The 20,597-nt window shown below is 42.4% G+C and overlaps 1 protein-coding gene across 8 annotated transcripts in view; it reads right to left on the reverse strand.

Annotated features, from left to right (window-relative positions):
* The window catches only part of RALGPS1 (Ral GEF with PH domain and SH3 binding motif 1), a 965,034-nt gene that overhangs the window by 857,474 nt on the left and 86,963 nt on the right, over window positions 1-20,597 (reverse strand). Inside the window, exon 2 of one of the 8 annotated variants that reach the window (XM_029614235.1) lies at window positions 18,191-18,274. The exons of the other annotated variants lie outside the window; for them this stretch is intronic. The gene's annotated coding sequence lies outside the window, so the exon portion shown is untranslated. The remainder of the gene's footprint in view (window positions 1-18,190; window positions 18,275-20,597) is intronic. 8 annotated transcript variants of the gene reach the window in all.

Genomic DNA, 20,597 nt, shown 5'->3' on the forward strand with positions numbered 1-20,597 from the left:
AGCCTGTGTACATGTACATTTACCCGCGGTGCAAAGAAGTGTTCCAGGGTGGGAAAAGAGGGCAGGTTTAGGAAGAAGATGGCACTTGTGTGCATACTTTTGAATTTTCAAAAGGAATGCAAATAGGTTTCCTCATAAAAACTATTCATACAACTTTGCAGGTATAAATGTATGCAGGTAGCTATTTTGGGATAATTTTCCAAGGAAAAGTACGTGTATACTTTCCCTTTGAAAACTTCTGTAAAGTCTGTAGGTAGCTGACTTTGAATCCGTGTATGCAGTTACCAAATTACCTGGCTGGGAAGACTAAATGGAGCATTTGGGTCCGTATCTAATGTCATTATCTATGTTAGTAAATCGCAAAGAAAAGAATCACATCACAACACTCAGCTAGCATGCTAGGGCAGGATTTAGGCCTACTCAAATACTATAGATTAGCTCAAAGAACTATGTTTCAATTAGTGCTGAGAAATAAAGAGATGATGTAGACTGGTGTGTAAAGGTGTGGGGACTGCATTTGGACTCAGGAATTCCTGTGTTCCAACTCCATCACTCACGCCTACCCTCTGTGTCAGCTTAGGCAAACCCTTTCATTTCCTTCTACATTGATTTGGCAATTGAAAAGGGTTAAAATTCGCAGAGGTCCATATTCTGCCGCTGTGCAGCTTGGCTAGTTAGCTGGATAAATATATCTGGCTAACTTCGCCCATATATTCAGCAGCCCTGCTGCACCACTGAATATATCCGGCTATTTTAAAGTTTAGGACAGCCCTATGGGCCAGCAAGACTTAGGCCTGGATTTTCTAAAATCGCAGGCCTTAGTGAATCGCATGGTACTAGGGGGTGAAGTGGGGGGGGCGGGCCTGTGAAAGCCAGCAGCGATCGCACCACCGCGGTGCAATCGCTGCCGGCTTTCGCAAACCAATAGCGCCACCGTGAAAAGTGGTGCTATTGGGCACGTTACTGACGGCGATAAGGGGCCTTACCTTTTCGCCGTCAGCGATGTCTTCGCCGCATCCGCCCCGGTGCCGCCCAGACTCATCCCCTTCTGGAGCCGACTCCGCCCCAATCTAGCTAGCGCATGCGAAAGCTATAGAAAATGACCCCCTTAGTCAGATAAGTTATCCAGCTAACTCTGAGTATCTAAGTTAGCTGGATAACTTATCCAGTTTAGGGCCCTGATTCACCAAGAGGTAGATTTTAAGAGCCTTGCAAGTACAAAAACAACCATATGCACACGTAAGTGGGCCGCGCAGGACTACGGGAATTTTAAATAGCTGGGAAGGACACGTGTACATTCAAAAGTAGGTGGGAAAGGGGCAGGGCATGGGCATTCCAGCACTAAATGGTCAACATAAAAAAAGGAAGCAATATTGCCCCTATATAGGTCCCTGGTGAGACCTTATTTGGAATACTGTGTTCAGTTCTGGAGACCGCACCTTCAAATAGATATAAACAGGATGGAATCAGTCCAGAGGGTGGTTACTAAAATTGTCAGTGGCCTTCGCTCTAAAGCATATGAGGATAGACTTAAAGATCTAAACATATTCCCTGGAGTAAAGGTGAGATAGGGGAGATATGATTATCACCCATTAAACTGATACAGACTTACCAAACACTGCACATTCTACTTCTTGTTAAACTACTATCATCCTCTTCTTCTTCTCCCAGTTAGAACCATCCTTGTTTTATTGTAACTGATTTTTCTGCGCACTTGTTATAACTTGTTATAATTTGTAAATGTATACTCTCTTGTTATATTTATGCACGTTTTTTTAATGTATTGATCACCCCTCGTTTTATGTAAACCGACATGATACGAATTCCGTGAATGCCGGTATAGAAAAAACTCAAATAAATAAATAAATTAAATAAATAAAATGATAGAAACATTCAAATACCGTAAAGGTTTCCATGCACAGGAAGTGAGCCTTTTTTCAATGGAAAGGAGGTTCTAGAATGAAATGTCATGAGATGAGGTTGAAAGGGGGTAAGACTCATGAGTAATTTTAGGAAATATATTTTTACAAAGAGGGTGATGGATGTGTAGAACCGCCTCCCTGTGGAAATGGTGGAGACCAAAACTGTATCTGAATTCAAGAAAGCATGGGATAAATACAGGGGATCTCTAAGGAAGTGATGAGAATTATAATGTTAAATTAATTGGACGGATATGCAGACTGGATAGCCCATATGGTCTTTTTCTGCTATCATGTTTCTATGTTTCTTATATCCCCTCACATCTCACCTGGCCGAGTCATCACCATGACAATCTTCAACCGGGGGCCATATAACATGGATCTTTCAGGAACTGTGAATCATGGATTCTAAATTCAGCCACAACTTTTCTAATGTAAAAGATTATACAGAAAATTAATGGGGATACCTGGGAATTTCACAATACAATTTTGAAATTTTGTTTACCTATGTACCATTAAACACTACCTGTGGCTGCCTTGTTGTTTTATTATTATTTAATATTTCCACAACATTCTCTGCACTAGTACGAAAGACATTTAGCCAAAATAACTTCAAAGCATTTAGTTGATATGCGCATCGACACAATACTGTTTGAAATAACTTAAAGAGTTTTCTTTAAAAAATTTTTGCAAAGGACCTAAATAATTAATTCAAAAGTATTAAATTACTATTTATATTCAGGATCTAATTATTCAGAAGACTGCCATTCAAACACTCTTGTTTCAAATTTTAATTTCCTGCAATCCAAACCGAAAGGTAATTTAATTGGTTTCAAAAACCACCCTGCAAAACGTAGATATTTCCAAGTAAAACTCTATAAGTTACATTATTGTTTATATGGTCTAGAGGCTGTCTATATGTCACTGCAGTGTTCTGTTCCAGTGCTGTTAATTAAAATCTGTGCTCATTTCAAGTGACAGTTTTCTAGATGATAGTAGTACATGTCACGTATTAGGAGGCTACTCTTTGAAGAGGTGAGCCAGTAGAGATGACCCAATAGCTACAGTCATGTGGAGGGACCAGGTTCGATTCCCAGATCAGATTGTAAAGTTCTGGAAGGAGCCCTGCTGCATGACCCCTGACCAAGAACTCTCAATTCAAAGATTGTGCTAGGTGAAATGAGAGAGGATATAAAATGGGGAAAAATCCTTAGGTAACTGTGAATGAAAGGCTCATGGCACTGGATCCCAGCCCCAGTTCTGATCGAGCTGAAAGTCCAAAGGAGCAGGAAGAAACTATCAGGCCCCCAAAGAAAGAACCAGTCGACTGAGAGAGTAATTCTGTAACATTCCACATAAACAAATTGGCAAATAAACGCATAAGTTACATCATTTTTCACAGTGGACTTACACACATAAGTACATTTTGAAAATGATCCCTCCAAATCTACACGTACAAGTTACTTGCTAAATAATTCACCAGGGTTCTTCATTTGTTTTTAACAAATGCAAAAAATGCAACGAATGAGGCAATATTTTGTTTGATTGGAAAAAAACAAACCAAGAACAGCCTCCTCTGAAAATGTCAAAAAAGTTGCAGTTATTTCTGTGTTCGGTGCATTGACAAAAAAAAGACAGGCCTCTGGGGAGACCATGCCTGGCTTGGGTTTAGGCACTGATGCTGGGACTAGGTCTCAGGGGCCAGTTCAGGTCCTGGCCTAGGTCTTGGCATTGGAACCAGGCCTCAGCCCCAGGCCCCAGCACCAGGGTTAGGCATCATGTCATGGTCAAGGCTTGGGCTGGGCCAGGCCCTGAGGCCTGATCCTGGCGCTGAGGTCTGGTTCCAATGCCAAGACCTAGGCCAGGATCTGGACTGGCCCCTGAGACCTAATCCCAGCATCAATGCCTACACCCACCACCAAGGCCTAGTCCTGGTCCATGTCCAATATCTAGACAGGGTGCTGGGGCTTGCTCCTACACTAGGGTCCAGTACTGAGGCCTGTCCCAGCACAGAGGCCTAGGTCCAGACACGAGGTCTGATCTTGGTGCTTAGGCCTAGGCCAGGCCTCCAGCAATCTGTGTCCAGGCACTTGAAAAGGCAAATGCTGAAGTGACATTATTCTGGCACCATCCTCCAGATGGATGGCATCTTTTTTCAAGTGCAGAGACACACAGAAGATGTCTGGAGTTGCAGGCCTAGGTCTCAGTGCCTAGACCAGACCTCATGGCCAGGCCCTACTGCCAGACCCAGGCCTTGGTGCCTGAACCAGGTGTCAGGACTGGGCCCCACTGCCAGGAAAAGGCTGCAGGACTGGCCGGGCCCTAGTGCTGAAACCAGGCCTCAACACTGGCCTAGACCTCAGCACTAGAATCAGGCCTCAGAGCCTCAAGCTTCAGCATCAGGGCCAAGGCCAGGCCTAGGCTTTGGTGTTGGGTAATGTACCTTTAACGAGCGCATTAAAGGTACATTACCCTACACCGTCATGCGCCGCTTTTCAGCTAAACACGTCTATGAGCGTTATCACTGAAGTTATCACTTCAGTTATCCGAAGTAGCCCTAACAGGGAATATCCAGTGATTTCAAAAACACCTAATTACAGCATACAACGAATTGTTTACAATCTCGTTTGGAAGAAATCTTTTACCACCATCAGCTATCATGCTATGTAATAAGTTTACAGTCAATTGAACCACATTCCAGAGCAGTTTCTCGCAGCCGGATACCCTGGCAGTGTAAAGCCCGTGAAGAAGGAGCGTTGGGTCTCCAAAACATCTAGATGTCGGCTTCATAATTACCACCAGAGTTGACCACATTCAGTAGAGTCCACCGGACCATATGAGATAAGTGGTATTGACAAACGTAAAATTACCTGTCATACAGTGACAGATGGCAATCTCATCCATACCAACGAGTGCAAGCAAATAAGTTAAAACTAATGATCAAGGTACCTAATGATTTTTAAAGCCTCTAAACTATTAGGCTTACAGACACGATAGCTTTAAAAAAATTTTCAAGCTACGTATGAAGGTACATACTTGATCATCATCAGGATTCTCCTATATTAGCACGTCGGATTTTTTCTGATTAATATTTTCCTGCTATTTTCTGGGTCTTTGATTAAGAAGTATTTATAAAATGGCAACATATGCATAAATATAATTGAGACCACACGTAAAACCGAGTGTATGAAAAATGAGTGTGCCAGGGGCATTCCAAGGAGGGCCAACATGTACATAAATAAGTTGCTATTTTAAAACCTACCAAAATTAAATGCACTAAGGGGCGGATTTTAAGAGCCCTGCTCGCCTAAATCCGCCCAAATCCGGGCGGATTTAGGCGAGCAGGGCCCTGCGCGCCGGTGAGCCTATTTTACATAGGCCTACCGGCGCGCGCAGAGCCCTGGGACTCGCGTAAGTCCAGGGGTTGTCGGAGGGGGGCGTGTCGGGGGCGTGGTTACGGCACGGGGCGGTCCGGGGGCATGGCCGCGCCCTCTGGACCCGCCCCCAGGCCTGCTGGCGCGCGGGGATTTACGCCTCCCTCTGGGAGGCGTAAATCCCCCGACAAAGGAAAGGATGGGGTTTAGACAGGGCCGGGCAGGTGGGTTAGGTAGGGGAAGGGAGGGGAAGGTGAGGGGAGGGCAAAAGAAAGTTCCTTCCGAGGCCGCTCCGATTTCGGAGCGGCCTCGGAGGGAACGGAGGTAGGCTGCGCGGCTTGGCGCGCGCCGGCTATACAGAATCCATAGCCTTGCGCGCGCCGATCCCGGATTTGCGCGGCTCCGCGCATATCTACTAAAATCCCGCGTACTTTTGCTTGCGCCTGATGCGCCAGCAAAAGTACGCCTATTCACGCGGTCTGAAAATCTACCCCTAAGTATTTTAAATGTGCATATTTACTTCTCAATATCAGGTGTAAGTGACTGTTAACAATTGTAAAAACGAAAAATGACAGGGTAGAGGGTCTGGGTAGGGGACTTCAGGCTGAAGAACTAGGAGGGTCTGAGCAAACTGGTAGACTAATTGTTAAAACTGGTTATTTCATTGCACGCGCATGTCATACAATACCCTGACATAAGCATGTAAGCGCCGATTTATAGGGGGGAAACCCCAAATTAATGCAATTAAAATCTACATGCGTATCCTTGTAAATCTGTAAGTACAAATACATAAGTATATGAGTTGCGCACACTTATCCGGCTATTTTCCAACTTATTCAGCTAAGTAGCACCTTTTCTGCTACTTAGCTGGCCAAATCTGAACTTATTCGAATAAATAGCAGCACTTATCTGGCTATATTCCGATTTATCTAGCTAAGAAGCAGCAGGCCTACATAGCTGGATAAGTCTGAAAAATGCTACTTGTCCATCTAAATAGCACCTTTCAGACTTATCTAGCTACATGCCGCTACTTAGCCAGATAAAATGGCATTTATCAGCTTGCAGCCAGGTTGGTGGTGCTACTGGATCCGAATTTCTCCTGAAAATGCCGTTACTGGAAACTCAAGAAAATGATGAACAGATATTTGAGAAGAATGATCTCTGTATGGAAGCCCTTCAAAACAAGGAAAAAAGACAAAAGCTTGTACATGAAATTTATGCCTTTCTAGACAGCAGTAAGTCTATTCAAGAAACCGAAGCTTTGAGGACAGAAAACAGAAAATTAAAAAATGCGAACTCGAGGCTCCGATATAAAACAAAAGATTGGGCATTAAAGAAAGAAGAATACGAAAATGAGATTGAGAGGTTGTCTAATGATGTGTCCAGCTGCATTAATGTCACCAATTTCTGGCATCAGGAAATAGAGCGTCTGAAAGAACCAGAACATGGAGACATATCAAGCAACCAGACAAATCAAATCAATCAAAGTGTTACTGTTCACTGCGAGAAAATCCGGAGGGAATCGAAAAGGAATGAACTATCCCGGCTCTCCAAATGAATCTTTTTACCCACTAATGGAAGTACAATCTCCCACCTTAAAGGTCAAACGTTCTTCTCTCTTGACAGGACTGGTCGTACTATCTTATATTGGCTTATTATTTTATATTTATTCTCAAATAATTTATTGTGTTTGTTATGTTCAATCTAATTTATGGTGTTTGATTTGTTCATTCTAGGTTCCGCTCCTTACGTGTTTCACCTTTTGAACAGCTTTTAGTTATATTTATCCTAGATTTATCCTCTGGTTCCCAGTTCAATGTAACCCCTGTTCTATGTAATGTTATGCTTTATGCAATATCCGTTTCATTGTAAACCGATATGATATGTAATTTTCCACATGAATGTCGGTATATAAAAGTTCAAAATAAAAAAATAAATAAGTCCGAGCTTGTGCAGCTCATGGTTTTTAGATATGCAAGCATATCTGGGCACTTTATTTATTTAAAACAATTTCTATTCCACCTAGAATGGATCTCCATGCTAGGTGGATTACAACAAGATAAAAATACAATAAGAACATAAAAATGATAAAACAATAATTAAACTAATAAATACACAGTCGGGCGGATTTTAAAAGCCCTGCTCGCGTAAATCCGCCCGGATTTATGCGAGCAGGGCCTTGCGCGCCGGCGCACCTATTTTCCATAGGCCGCCGGCGCGCACAGAACCCCGGGACGCGCGTAGGTCCCGGGGTTTTCGGAAGGGGGCGTGTCTGGGCGGGGCCGAACGACGCGGCGTTTTGGGGGCGGGACATGGCATTTCAGGGCGGACCCGGGGGCGTGGTTTCGGCCCGGGGCATTTAGGGGGCGTGGCCGCGCCCTCCGGAACCGCCCCCAGGTCGAATCTCGGCACGCCAGCAGCCCGCTGGCGCGCGTGGATTTACGTCTCCCTCCGGGAGGCGTAAATCCGTGGATAAAGGTAGGAGGGGGTTTAGATAGGGCCGGGGGGGGGGGGTGGGTTAGGTAGGGGAAGGGAGGGGAAGGTGAGGGGAGGGCGAAAGAAAGTTCCCTCCGAGGCCGCTCCAATTTCGGAGCGGCCTCGGAGGGAACGGTGACAGGCTGCTCGGCTCGGCGCGCGCCGGCTGCCCAAAATCGGCAGCCTTGCGCGCGCCAATCCAGGATTTTAGAAGATATGCGCGTATCTTATAAAATCCAGCGTACTTTTGTTGGCGCCTGGTGCACCAACAAAAGTACGCGAACGCGCTTTTTTAAAAAATCTACCCCAATATTAATAAAAAACAATGTACCATTGCAACAACGCCACTTCCTGCAAAACAAAAATGCTTTCAAATGTTTGCGAAACTGTATAACATCATCAATATTTCTCAAAGCTTCCGGTGCAAATTCCACAATAATGGACCAGTGACGGAAAAAGCTCATTTATGAGGCTCCACTAAATGGGCCTGCCTAATAGTGGTTCTTGGAGTAATATTTTCTCTTGGGGCCGCAAATTCCTAGTGAGTTTATATATTTTAAGCAATAAGGCCAAATAGGAAAGTCCCTCAACCTTCAAAGCTTTAAAAGCAAGCATCAGTGTTTTAAATTCAACTTGCCTACTGAGAGGAAGCCAATGGAGCTCGATTAACAATGGGGGTACATGGTCCCATCTATGGCTACCCGAAATTAGGCAAGCAGCTGAATTCTGCAATAACTGTAGAAGATGGATAGTGGAGGCCAGTACACCAATAAATAAAGAGCTGCAGTAATCAATCACTGTAAACACAAAAGATTGCACTATTGTCCGAAAATTATCCATATCCAGGATATATCGTAGATGTCTGAGAAGTCAAAATTTATAAAATGGCACCCTTAAAATGTGATGACCTTGTGGACAAAATTATAATTGAGAATCAAATAGAAAACCCAAATTTTGAACTATAGATTTAACACAAATTATTTCAGTTTTATCAACATTCAACTTAAGATGATTTTCTTACATCCAATTATTGATGATTTCAAGTATCTCAACAATCAACATCAAGTTAACTTGCAGGGAAATATCAACAGGAAAGTATAGCTGTATGTCATCTGCATACTTTCTAAACATCAAGAATTGTTGTTTTCTAAACATCAAGAATTGTTCCATCACCCACTTATGTAAACAAATTTATCCATATTTTCATGCATAGTATCTATTAAAGAGGTTGGCTCCTTGCCCCCCTCTTTTGTATATAGTATTTATCTATTTATTTTGTTCTCCCCCGCTTTATTTCTTACTCCAAGTTAAGGCATCCTTGTTATAATGTAACTTTTATGCTCCTTTTCTCTTGTTGATTGGTTAATTGATTTTCTGCTTAGTTCAATGTAAACCGAGTTGATTTGATGTGTATCAAGAAAGTCGGTATATAAAAGCCTTTAATAATAATAATAAAATAAATAATAAACATAATAGAATATTGATCTAATATAGTACACAGTGATCGCATATATACATTATATAAAGCGGCACAACACCAGCCCTTGCGGCACCCAGATGGAACAGTAAACAAAGTGGAGAAAGACTCCCCAATCCTAACTTGTTGCTCTCGTTTATAAAGATAGGATTCAAACCATTTGAATACTGTACCCCCCACTCCAAGACCTTTTAACCGGTCTAGCAAAATAGCATAGTATCAAAGGTTGATGATATGTCAAGAAATACCCCAATAACAGCCCTCCCCGATCAAATTCACATAATAGATAGTTCATGACAGAAACCAGCAGACTTTCAGTGCTCTATTTCTCTCTGAACCCACCCTGAAACTACTGAAGAATGTTATTTTCATTCAGAAAATCCATGAACTGACAATAAGCCAATTCCTCCAATTTTTTTCCCTAACATACCTAAGTTAGAGACTGGACAAAAACAGGAGGGAAAGCCATTATTCAAGTTACCTCATTTAAGGTAGGAACAATACCTTCAAACAACAAATGATTATACAACATAACCAGAGTATCAAGAAAATCATCCCTAAGTAGATACAATATAAAAGTGGGGCAGGGATCCATAAAACAAAATGAATTCTTAAGCTGGAACAAATATTTTTCTACTTCTGATTGGCCATCTTGAAATGTTTCCCACGTTATGGGAGTCTGAGCCAGTAAAGTTGAATTAACCACTGACTGCAGGTTTACTACTAAAACCTAAGGGGCGGATTTTCAAAGGCCCGCGCGCGCCGGCGTGCCTATTTTGCATAGGCCGCCAGCGCGCGTAAAGCCCCGGGACGTGCGTAAGTCCCGGGGCTTTTGTAAGGGGGCGTGTCGGGGATGTGTCGGGGGCAGGGCCTACTGACGTGGCATTTCGGGGGCGGGCCGTGGTGTTTCGGGGGCGGGCCCAGGGGTGTGGTGCCGGCCCGGGGGCGTGGTCGAGGCCTCCAGACCAGCCCCCGGGACCGGAGGACGGAGCGGGGCTGCCGGCCGATGTGCGCAAAGTTACGCCTGCTTCCAGCAGGCGTAACTTTGCCGACAAAGGTAAGGGGGGGGTTAGATAGGGCCAGGGGGTGGGTTAGGTAGGGGAAGGGAGGGGAAGGTGCGGGGAGGGCGAAGGAAAGTTCCCTCCGAGGCCGCTCCGATTTCGGAGCGGCCTCGGAGGGAACGGAGGCAGGCTGCGCGGCTCAGCGCACACAGGCTGCCGATTTTGCGCAGCCTTGCGCACGCCAACCCCAGATTTTATAAGATACGCATGGCTACGCGCATATCTTATAAAATCAGGCGTACTTTTGTTCGCGCCTGCTGCACGAACAAAAGTACGCGCTCGCGCAACTTTTTAAAATCTGCCCCTAAATGTTATTATGTAGAAAGAAAGCAAAATCTTCCGCAGAAAAATTTAAAGAGGAATCAATACTCTTTGGGCCTTCAGTGATTTTCTTCACAGTATTAAACAAATCATGTGGATGACTTAGGGATTTTTGATGCTGAGAGGTAAAAACAACTTTTCCTCATTGTTTCAAATAATTTCTTATAATCCTTCCTGGCTTGTATATAATGATTTAGTGTAATATCAGAGCTATATTTCCTCCACTTCCTCTCATGCATTCTCATTAGCCTTTTTTTAACAACCAATGCCGAGTCAAACCAAGGAACTCTGGTATGGCCTCTATGAGTAACCTTACATTTAACCAGGACAATTCTATCAATAATAGAATGAAAGGCTGTGTCCAAAGACTCAGCCAAATGATCAATAGAACTATTGTCCAAATTACCCTTAGCTGAAATCCATTCTGACTAAAACAAGCTTTAATCAACAGGCGCTTGCTTGTTTTTAGCACTTAGTGGTTTTATTATTATTGAAAAAGATAAATCAAAAGAAATGAAATAATGATCTGATCACACTACAGGTTCTATTCTTATATAAGTAAGAATATGTGAATTAGACACATGCTCAAAGATCAGAATCTGATCAAGGATATATGTCCACCATGGTGGGTGGGTTCAAGAATACATTGTTTCAGATGTAATATCATTTGTGCGCAGGTTATAAAATATAGTAGTAAATTACTGTGTGCCCATATACACGCAAAAATGGGCGCATGCGAACAATTTTGAAATTATCCTCTCTATGAATATTTTTAAGCTCGCATAGTTTTCATTGTTAATATGGTGCCTAATTTTTCCACCACACCTGCACCACCCTGGAACAGATGCTGTTTCCTACAGTCATAATGGGTAATGAATTCCAAGGCAGTGCAATCAGGTACTTCTCTTGTGCCCCAGAATGCATCATATCCAGGTCAGAAATAAATAGCAAGATTAGAATAGCACAGCATACCATTTTATGTAACACCTACTGGCCACAAGAAAGCATTTGACTCAGTAAGAAATAAATGTGTTAAAAGCTTTATGTGAAAGTATACTTGAGGGATTTATCCAGATACTCAAGAGCAAATAAATAGAGTACATGGCTAATGAGAACACCGAAGGCACTTTCACATCAGATATTATGATGAATCGAAAGACCTTCTGAATTGGCACTTTGCCACAGTTAACAGACAAGTCTTGCCTTTTCGGTATTTGTCTTCCCTATACAGTCAGCAGATTAAACAGCCAAACAGTGGTTATGTGTGATACAATAACTTTACAGTGGTAAAATATCAATTGAAATGTTAAAGGTAGATTTTAAAAGGTTGTTAGGCACATGAGTGAGAGACCTCTTTAGTGAGGTCAATTTTACAATGGATACCTCTGAATGTGTATGAAACAATACACCCCTAGCCCCAACCCACCTCCCGGAATTTCATCCCGAATCAAAGTGCCCCCTTAAAATGGTCCATATATAGAGTATCAGACTGAGCCCCATAGAGAGCCTCTCTCTCTCTCTTTTTCTCTCTTTCTCTCTCTCTCTCTCTCTCTCTCTCTGTGTTCTCCTGACTCCTGCACCCACAAGGAGCAGTAGCAAAACGGCACACGTCAGTTCTGGAACACCCACCTTCACATAGCTCCCCGCTCAGGCCACTTACGCACGTAAATGGCCTTGCACATGCAAGAGTTTTAAAATGTAAACCTTGTACTTTTTTAAATGAAAAAGTGTATGCAGAAATTCCAACTCCACCCCTTCCCCCACACACACCCCACCCCCTGACCTACTGGAAATCATCTCTGAGTTTGTATAAAAGTACATGCATAACTGGCTTATGCACGTACTTCGATGCACACAGCAGCAAAGTCTTTTTTGTAAGAATCATTTATGCACATAAAACTGGATTTTATGTGCGTAAATGAAAATCACGCTCTTTAGGCCTTGGTTAATTTTGGTGCTAAATATTAAGGGCCAGATTTTTAAAGAAGCGTGCGCAGGGTACATTTGTGCGCGCTACCCGGCACGCACAAATGTACCCCAGCACACGTGTGGGTGTACATTTGCGCGCGCCGGCGCACCATCCCCCGGCACGCTGTGCCAGAGGACTCGGGCCTGCCCCCGGACCACCGCCAAGCCCACGGCCCCGCCCCCGGACCGCCCCTTTTTCGAAGCCCCAGGACATACGCACGTCCTGGGGCTTGCGCACGCCACCGAGCCTATGCAAAATAGGCTCAGCGCGCGCAGAGGTAGGTTTTTGGGGGTTACGCACGTATATTACGTGCATAACCCTTTGAAAATCAACCCCTAAGATTTCATTATGATGCCCATTTAAAGATGGGGAAGACAATTTTGAAACTGGCCATGGGGAAAGTATCCATGGGACTGCAAGCTCATTTCACAATGCAAATACAAAAGTTCTCACGTACTTTGCATCTTCATAGGATCAGGTGCAAAGTATAACCATGAAAGCATGTATGGAAATTTCAAAATGAAAATCTCCATGCATACTTGGGCTCCCCTGATCTGTCCCCATCCCTTTTTTCATGCAGATAGAAGTATGCGTACTGTGAACAGCATGAATATTTTTACCCACATTGGGGCAGGGGGAGGAGAGAGACAATTTTCAAAGGGGTCTTTCCTGTCAACATCCATTTACACTCAGAATATCGCCCCCTCCCTGTAAAACTTTCTGTCAGAGGAATAGTGAATACTAGTAAGGTAAGAACATTTTGCTTTTTTTCTCTATCATTGAACCATTTGGTAATGCCATTGGGTAATCATATGCACAGTAGCTTGATCTGCACTCTAGTTTTACATTGACTCTTCTCTTTGTTACAAAATTGACACCAAAAAAAGAAGCCTTGGGCTATAAATTTGCTTTCTCTCAGTAGCAGAAAGAGATGAACGACGAAAGTTGGCCTGATTTAAGATAACAGGATACTACATTAGGAAATAACCTAAGAAGCACCAATAAAAAAGTAATTAACTCCTGCATTAATAATAAATGCAAAAACTTAATATATAAAAAAAAATGCACTCCACATCCTGGCATGGACAACATGTATTAAAGAGGGATCTGATTGTTTAAAAAATTAAATATTAACATACCAACCTTCTCAATAGCAGAGGATTAGAAATATGGTAATAAAGGGTCCACTTTTAAGTAGGGCTCATAGAATTATAATGTGGGTTTTGAAGGTTAACATGGTATTATCTGGCCAAGCGGGTTCACTGTGACTGTGTTTACGATATAATGCCATTCACATCTGACTGCAATTTCATGAAAATTTTATGCCCTTTTCCCATAGTCCTTGTCACAAAAGTATCATAACACCATGCGGCCCAACTACAAGATGCGAAAGGCATTTTAAATATCATCTCATGGACTTGTTTCATCTGCACAACACTGCTAGGATTGCATTGTTAGTTTGCAGGCTCACTGTTGAAACAGCTAATATACTCAAATTATATGTTCCTTGCAAGGGATAACATGAAAGGATACGTTGTTTAGACAGTTTTGGTTGACATGCATAACTGCAACCACCAAGGGAGACACACCTCGTTACAAGTTTTAAGATAATTTTATAACTGTGTATGGTGAGCTAAAGCCTGCAAATAAGTTGTACATGCAGACTTTAGTCAGCATTTTCAAAGTGAGCCATAGAATATAAGTTCACTGTGAAAATGCTTGGATAATTGGCCTGGTATGTGCATAAATTAACTTACATAAGTTTACACCTCTTTGGAGGCGGTAACTTATGCAGATTGACTTATGCGCTTAAAGGTAAAATTTTAAAAGGTTGTTAGGCACATCAGTGAGAGACCTCTTTAGTGAGGTCAATTTTACAATGGATACCTCTGAATGTGTCTGTAACAATACACCCCTAACCCCAACCCACCTCCCGAAATTTCACTCCAAATCAAAGTGCCCCCTTAAAATGGTCCATATATAGAGTATCAGATTGCGCCCCCATAAAGAATTTCTCTCTCCCCCCCCCCCCCCCCCTCCCACCTCCCGCTCAGGCTACTTGCAGCAAAGTCTTTTTTTGTAAGAGTCATTTATGCACATAAAACTGGATTTTATGTATGTAAATGAAAATCAGGCTCTTTAGGCCTTGGTTAATTCCCCTCCATTCTACTCAAGCACCAGGCACACAAGGAACAAACTAACTCTGCAGCTGGTCTGCGTTTTTAATAGGTCTTAGTGTGACTGTTCCAGAAACCTGCAAATGCTGACACTAACTTTCAACCTTTAACTTTTCGGGAAGCAATAGATAAAAGGACTGCACAGAACTAGAAGAGATGACAGACAGGCTACAACTTTTGCATCAAATAAAGAATAGGGCACAATGCAGAAAAATACACTGGATAATGAAAATACTGGAATACTACTAGTGGAAAGGCATACATACATCAAAGAATGTAGCACAGAAAATATTAGCAAAAACCAAAATATCTAAAAATGGGACGAACATAAGAGGTAGATCTGACAGAGTAGGTATTAACATATCCTTGTATTCACAATACCTACCCAAGACAATGACACAGATGTCAATGCTGATGCATTGTTATTAATAATCTATTAATAAGAAAAGAAAATTATTCCCTTACAAAGAAAGGCAAAAACACCACAGAAGCTTAGAAAGCTCAAATATACAGGGCCCACACTGAATGAGAGATAGAAGGCACTAAATTTTCTTAATCTGAACCAGAAAATATGCAATCTGTTTAAAGAACTTCCTTAATCCGACATAAAATATTTAAGTATCTACGATTCAGTAACTGGTCAAAAAATCAGGATACTCACCAACAGGCAAGTTCCTCTGCTTGTTGAATTATAGTTAAGGTCCTGAAAACATCGATCATGTGTATGCCTCAAGGTTGAACTGCATGCACAGGAACACATTTCTGAAATACCTTTGAGGGCCAGATGTGTTAAAGAGTTTTCCCCATTTTGCATCTATGGGAAAAATGCTTAGGTCATCTGGCCTTAGGCCTTTAATTTGCTATTCCTATGATAGCACCTAATCTTGGATATCAAAATTGCGTGTATGTGAGTGTCACTGCACAGCTGGAAGAAAAAGTTATTCACTCCTGAACATTCTTGAAATTCTTCTGAAGAGTTCTATGACTCAGCACTGCATTATCCGTATATGCTACTAGACAATTCAAAGCAGCAGATAATCAACATACCTTTACACAGTGGTGAATTGTTAGACATGTACCTTGATACACAAGTATTCATTGATTGCATCTCTTCCCTCAACAGGTCTTCATTTGAGAGAGTTCCAGAGAACTCCATACTTCTAAATGTAAACGCCTATGTAATAAGACCACTTTTCCCATAATAAAAGAAAGAATTGTATCAATAAATATCCTAGCACCAGTTATATATATGTTTTCACAGAATAATTTTAAAAGTCTGCATGCCATGCTAGTGTTCTTCTAGCATAATTAAACATCACCTATTTAGGTTATGCCTGAAAGATTTTACCAATATCAAAGGCTGCCTATATAATCCCATTTAACCATGCACACACCCTGGTGCAGAATCATAACTCAAGTTTAAAGGTTAACCACAGTTAAAGCAAAAAGACCAAGGGACTCTCCAATTTACAGCAGTGAAAGTGCTATTAAGAGACTGCTTTGAAAGTAATGGGAGCCAGTCAGTAAAGCTGCGCCAATCATGCAAAATAAATAGCTTTTTGGATGGCCATGCATCAGTTCTGTCCAAAACTAAGAGATTGATCGTAAGAGTAAGCCTGGATGGCATGTCCAGTGGACCCTTTACAATCCATACAATCAGTATAGCCTTTCTAGCAGCTACCAGAGCTAAAGTGATAAACTTTCTAGTGCACCACCTTACACTCAGTATTCCTTTCGTCTCCCCAAGTAATACCAGGACTTAGGAGTTTATGTACTAACAGATGTTAAAATAGAATGTAAACACACATTACCTGCCTATTCAAATGCCCACATTAAAGCGCTGTTTAATATGTAACATAATAATAAATTAATAAGATGCAAAAGGCTGCCACATTAAAATGGCCACATTAAACAAAACAGGGCCATTATAATGCATCAGCATCCTGAGTTAGTCCCTGCAGCCCTGCTTAAACCAGGCCAGATATGTAGTCCAGTTAACACAGCTTGCAGGGAACCTGATGTGGGAAGGGGAGGGAAGTTATCACTGCAGAGACCAAACTTTTCAGAGTGACCAATCTTCCACCCATCTCTCTCCAAACTGGACGATCCCCCAAGCCCCATCACACGTGCAGTTCAAAATATTGGGCAGCAAGGCTGCCAGTTTGGTAAGAACTGGCAAAGTGGCAGGAGCAAGGCAGGCTGCTTTCCTCTCCTTTATAGTCCCCTGGAGGTGGGAAGCACATGCGGGTGTTCCAGACAGGTGGATGATGCACCACGCTGGGGGTGGGGCTGAGGCCCAGGACACTACCTGCCTTTCTTAATTGCTAGTACACTGACTCACAGGCCGATTCAGTAAAGTCCGCAGGAGAGCGGACGAACGCCTGCTCTCCCGGCGCGCGCGATTCAGTATTCAAATTAGGTGGTGCGGTAGAAACGGGGAAAAGGCGGCGCTAGGGACACTAGCGCGTCCATAGCGCCTCCTTTTAGCCCGGAGCGGCGGCTGTCAGAGGGTTTGACAGCCGACGCTCAATTTTGCCGGCGTTGGTTCTCGAGCCTGCTGACAGCCACAGGCTCGGAAACCGGACGCCAGCAAAATTGAGCGTCCAGTTTTCGGCCCGACAGCCGCGGGCTGAATTCAAATTTTTTTTTTTTTTTTTACTTTTGTTTACTCTTCGGGACCTCGGACTTAATATTGCCATGATATTAAGTCGGAGGGTGCACAGAAAAGCAGTTTTTACTGCTTTTCTGTGCACTTTCCCAGTGCCGGAAGAAATTAGTGCCTACCTTTGGGTCAGCGCTAATTTCTGAAAGTAAAATGTGTGGCTTAGCTGCACATTTTACTTTCTGTATCCCGCGCGCATACCTAATAGGGCCATCACCATATTGAGGGCGCTATTAGGTGCCGCGGGTTGGACGTGCATTTTCCTCCCCTTACTGAATAAGGGGTAAGGGAAAAAGCACGCCCAAGAGCAGGCTAACAGTGCGCTCCATCGGAGTGCACTGTTAGCCGATACAGTACAGTGCACTCCATCGGAGCGCACTGTACTGTATCGGCCTGTTAGTCAGTACACTAGTGGTTAATTACACCTTGAAGGTGAAATTAAATTTATCAGAGCAATGCAAGTGAGGTAAACTTAATGCACCTTTGTAAATACTGTAGTAATGAATAATGATCTCATTATAACAGTATTTGGATATTTAAATATGAGGTTGCATTAAAATCAAATTCAATGATGTTATCTTTAACATGGTTGCTTATGGGGATACTAACGCCACCATAGTGCATGCATTATACACAAAACACGTTTTAAACATATTTTAATGCACACATTAGCTGTAATATGCTTTACTGTATAAAGTTTTTAATATTGAGGGTTATTAACATCCAGAATTTCCTTCAGTAAAGTTCATGCTTACCTCCAAAATTGTCTGATTTTTCCACATTGTATTAAGTTAAGTGCAAAAGAGCCAAGACTGATAAATGTTTTTTGTTCTGAGTATCTGAAAACCAGAGAATAAAAGAAAATAGATTGGCATCCATTGTAGTTACCAATCCAGTCCTCAAGATGCACCCACCAGGCCTTGTTTTAGAGGATATCCACAATAAATACACATGAGATGTATTTGCATACACTGATATATATACAGCAGTGTATATTCACATACTTCATGCATATTCATTGTGGATAGCTGGAAAGCCCTACCAATTGAGCAAAACTTGTGGACTATATAGGGATCCACTGATCTATACTAGTGTTTCTCAACCCAGTCCTCATGACCCACCCATTCAGTTGGGTTTTCATTATATCCGTAATGAATATGCATAAGAAAAACATCCTAAATATGAGGTATCCCCAAATTTTGGACACCGCACTAAGTCCTACTATGAGGACCCTGCAACTGCACAACAATCTTTGAGTCCAAAAGCTCATCACATTGTATTGTATCTATTTTGCAGCGTTAATATGTCAACATTTCTACGTTAAATAGTTAAACTGTATTTATAATATTTATATTTATTACTGTTAAACTATAATATTTATTTATTACTATGTTAAATTAACATACAGTTATATTGTTCCATCTGTTCTACGGTTATATGTAAAGCCAATTATATCGTTCTATCTGTTCTACGGTTTTATGTAAAGCCCCTCTCTCTGTGGGGCAGTTTATCGTTTTATGTAAACCGGAATGATTTGTAGTTCTTACAAGAATTTCGGTATATAAAAATTAAAAATAAATAAATAAAATAAATAAGATATATTTATATACATTGCCCAATTGCACACAAATCTCTCTCATGCATATTTGTTGTGGATATCCTGAAAACCAGACTGGTTGGGTGGATCCTGAGGTCTAGTTCAGAACCATTGATCTATACAACAATTTGTTCCTAATGAAGAAGAGAGTTGAGATTTACGACAACGCCAAAGAATGCTAAAGACCAACATTCTCAGCATTACTGGTACATTATTTTCTTCTCCTTATCTGACTTTTTAATTTATCACTCAGCTAAACAGTAACAACAGCACCATTATACCCTTTGTTTGTTTTTTTTTTTAAATATACATGTGATCGAAAGGTAAAAAATGTTGTGCACCTCTGGGCTATGAAACCAAATATACCTTAGGGAAACAGGCGAGTCCTAACTCCAAATGCTAGGAACACGGATGTCAGTGCAATTGCAAAGTATCTAATATGTAGAGCACACTACAATCATTTACTGGCTGATCAGTTACTTGCATTTCATAAGAAGAAGTGGCGGGGAGAGGGGGATGTTTAGTTTTTAATATTGCTACTACCCAACTACAGCCTACTCAGATGTAGCCCAAGAGACCACATCTCTCCTCAACTTGAGAAATGACATTGGCTGCTAACTGGGAGGCATGCTCAATTCAAGGCCTTGTATTTAATCTTTAAGGCCTTTACTGGCCTGGAACCTACTTATCTTAGGGATCAGCTCCAATAATATTTTCCAGCTTGCTCATCGAGTCAGTCGGATGAAAAACTGTAGGTCACCCCTTTATGACATGTTACTAGATCTACATTGGCTAGAAAAACAACATATCACTGTTTCATGCCCATACTTTGGAATAGTTTTCCAAAGGAGATCTGACTCTCCAAAGTACTTCTTCCTTTGGAAGCTATTAAAATCTGGACTATTTACTCAAGCCTTTGGTCGTTCCCCCCCCCCCCCCATCCCACCTGAGATAGCATAGGGTGATTAGAGTTAACTTTTTCTGATGCACACATACAGGCCAATACAGTACGGACACACTAAAAAAGCGCGTCCGTTTTTGGTGTTCGCTGTTTGAACGCACACACAGACCCCTCTCCTGGGTGCACGATACAGAATGCAAATCAGGGGCTGTGCTAAAACGAGGCATTAGGGACAATTGTGCATCTCTAGCACCTCCCTGGCTCAGGAGAGGTGGCTGTCAGCGGGTTTGGAAAACGGACACTCGTAAAATTGAGCAACCGTTTTCCTATCCTGACCTGCTAGCACATTTAAAAAAAATGTTTTTAATCTTTTTTTTTACCTTTTGGTTCGCTATGATATTAAGTCTGAGGATGTACAAAAAGCAGTGGGGTAGATTTTCAAAGGGGTATGCACGTAAGATACGCACGTACCCCCCGAAAACCTACCCCAAACTCCCCCTGCGCGCACCGAGCCTATTTTGCATAGGCTCGGTGGCGCGCGCAAGCCCCGGGACACGCGTAAGTCCCGGGGCTTGCATGGAGGGGCATGTCGGGGGCGTGGTTTCGGCCCGGGGGCGTTCCGGGGGCATGGCCACGGCCTCCGGACCAGCCCCCAGACCAGAAC

The sequence above is a fragment of the Rhinatrema bivittatum genome, chromosome 8 (assembly GCF_901001135.1).
Source record: "Rhinatrema bivittatum chromosome 8, aRhiBiv1.1, whole genome shotgun sequence".
NCBI classification, from domain to species: domain Eukaryota; kingdom Metazoa; phylum Chordata; class Amphibia; order Gymnophiona; family Rhinatrematidae; genus Rhinatrema; species Rhinatrema bivittatum.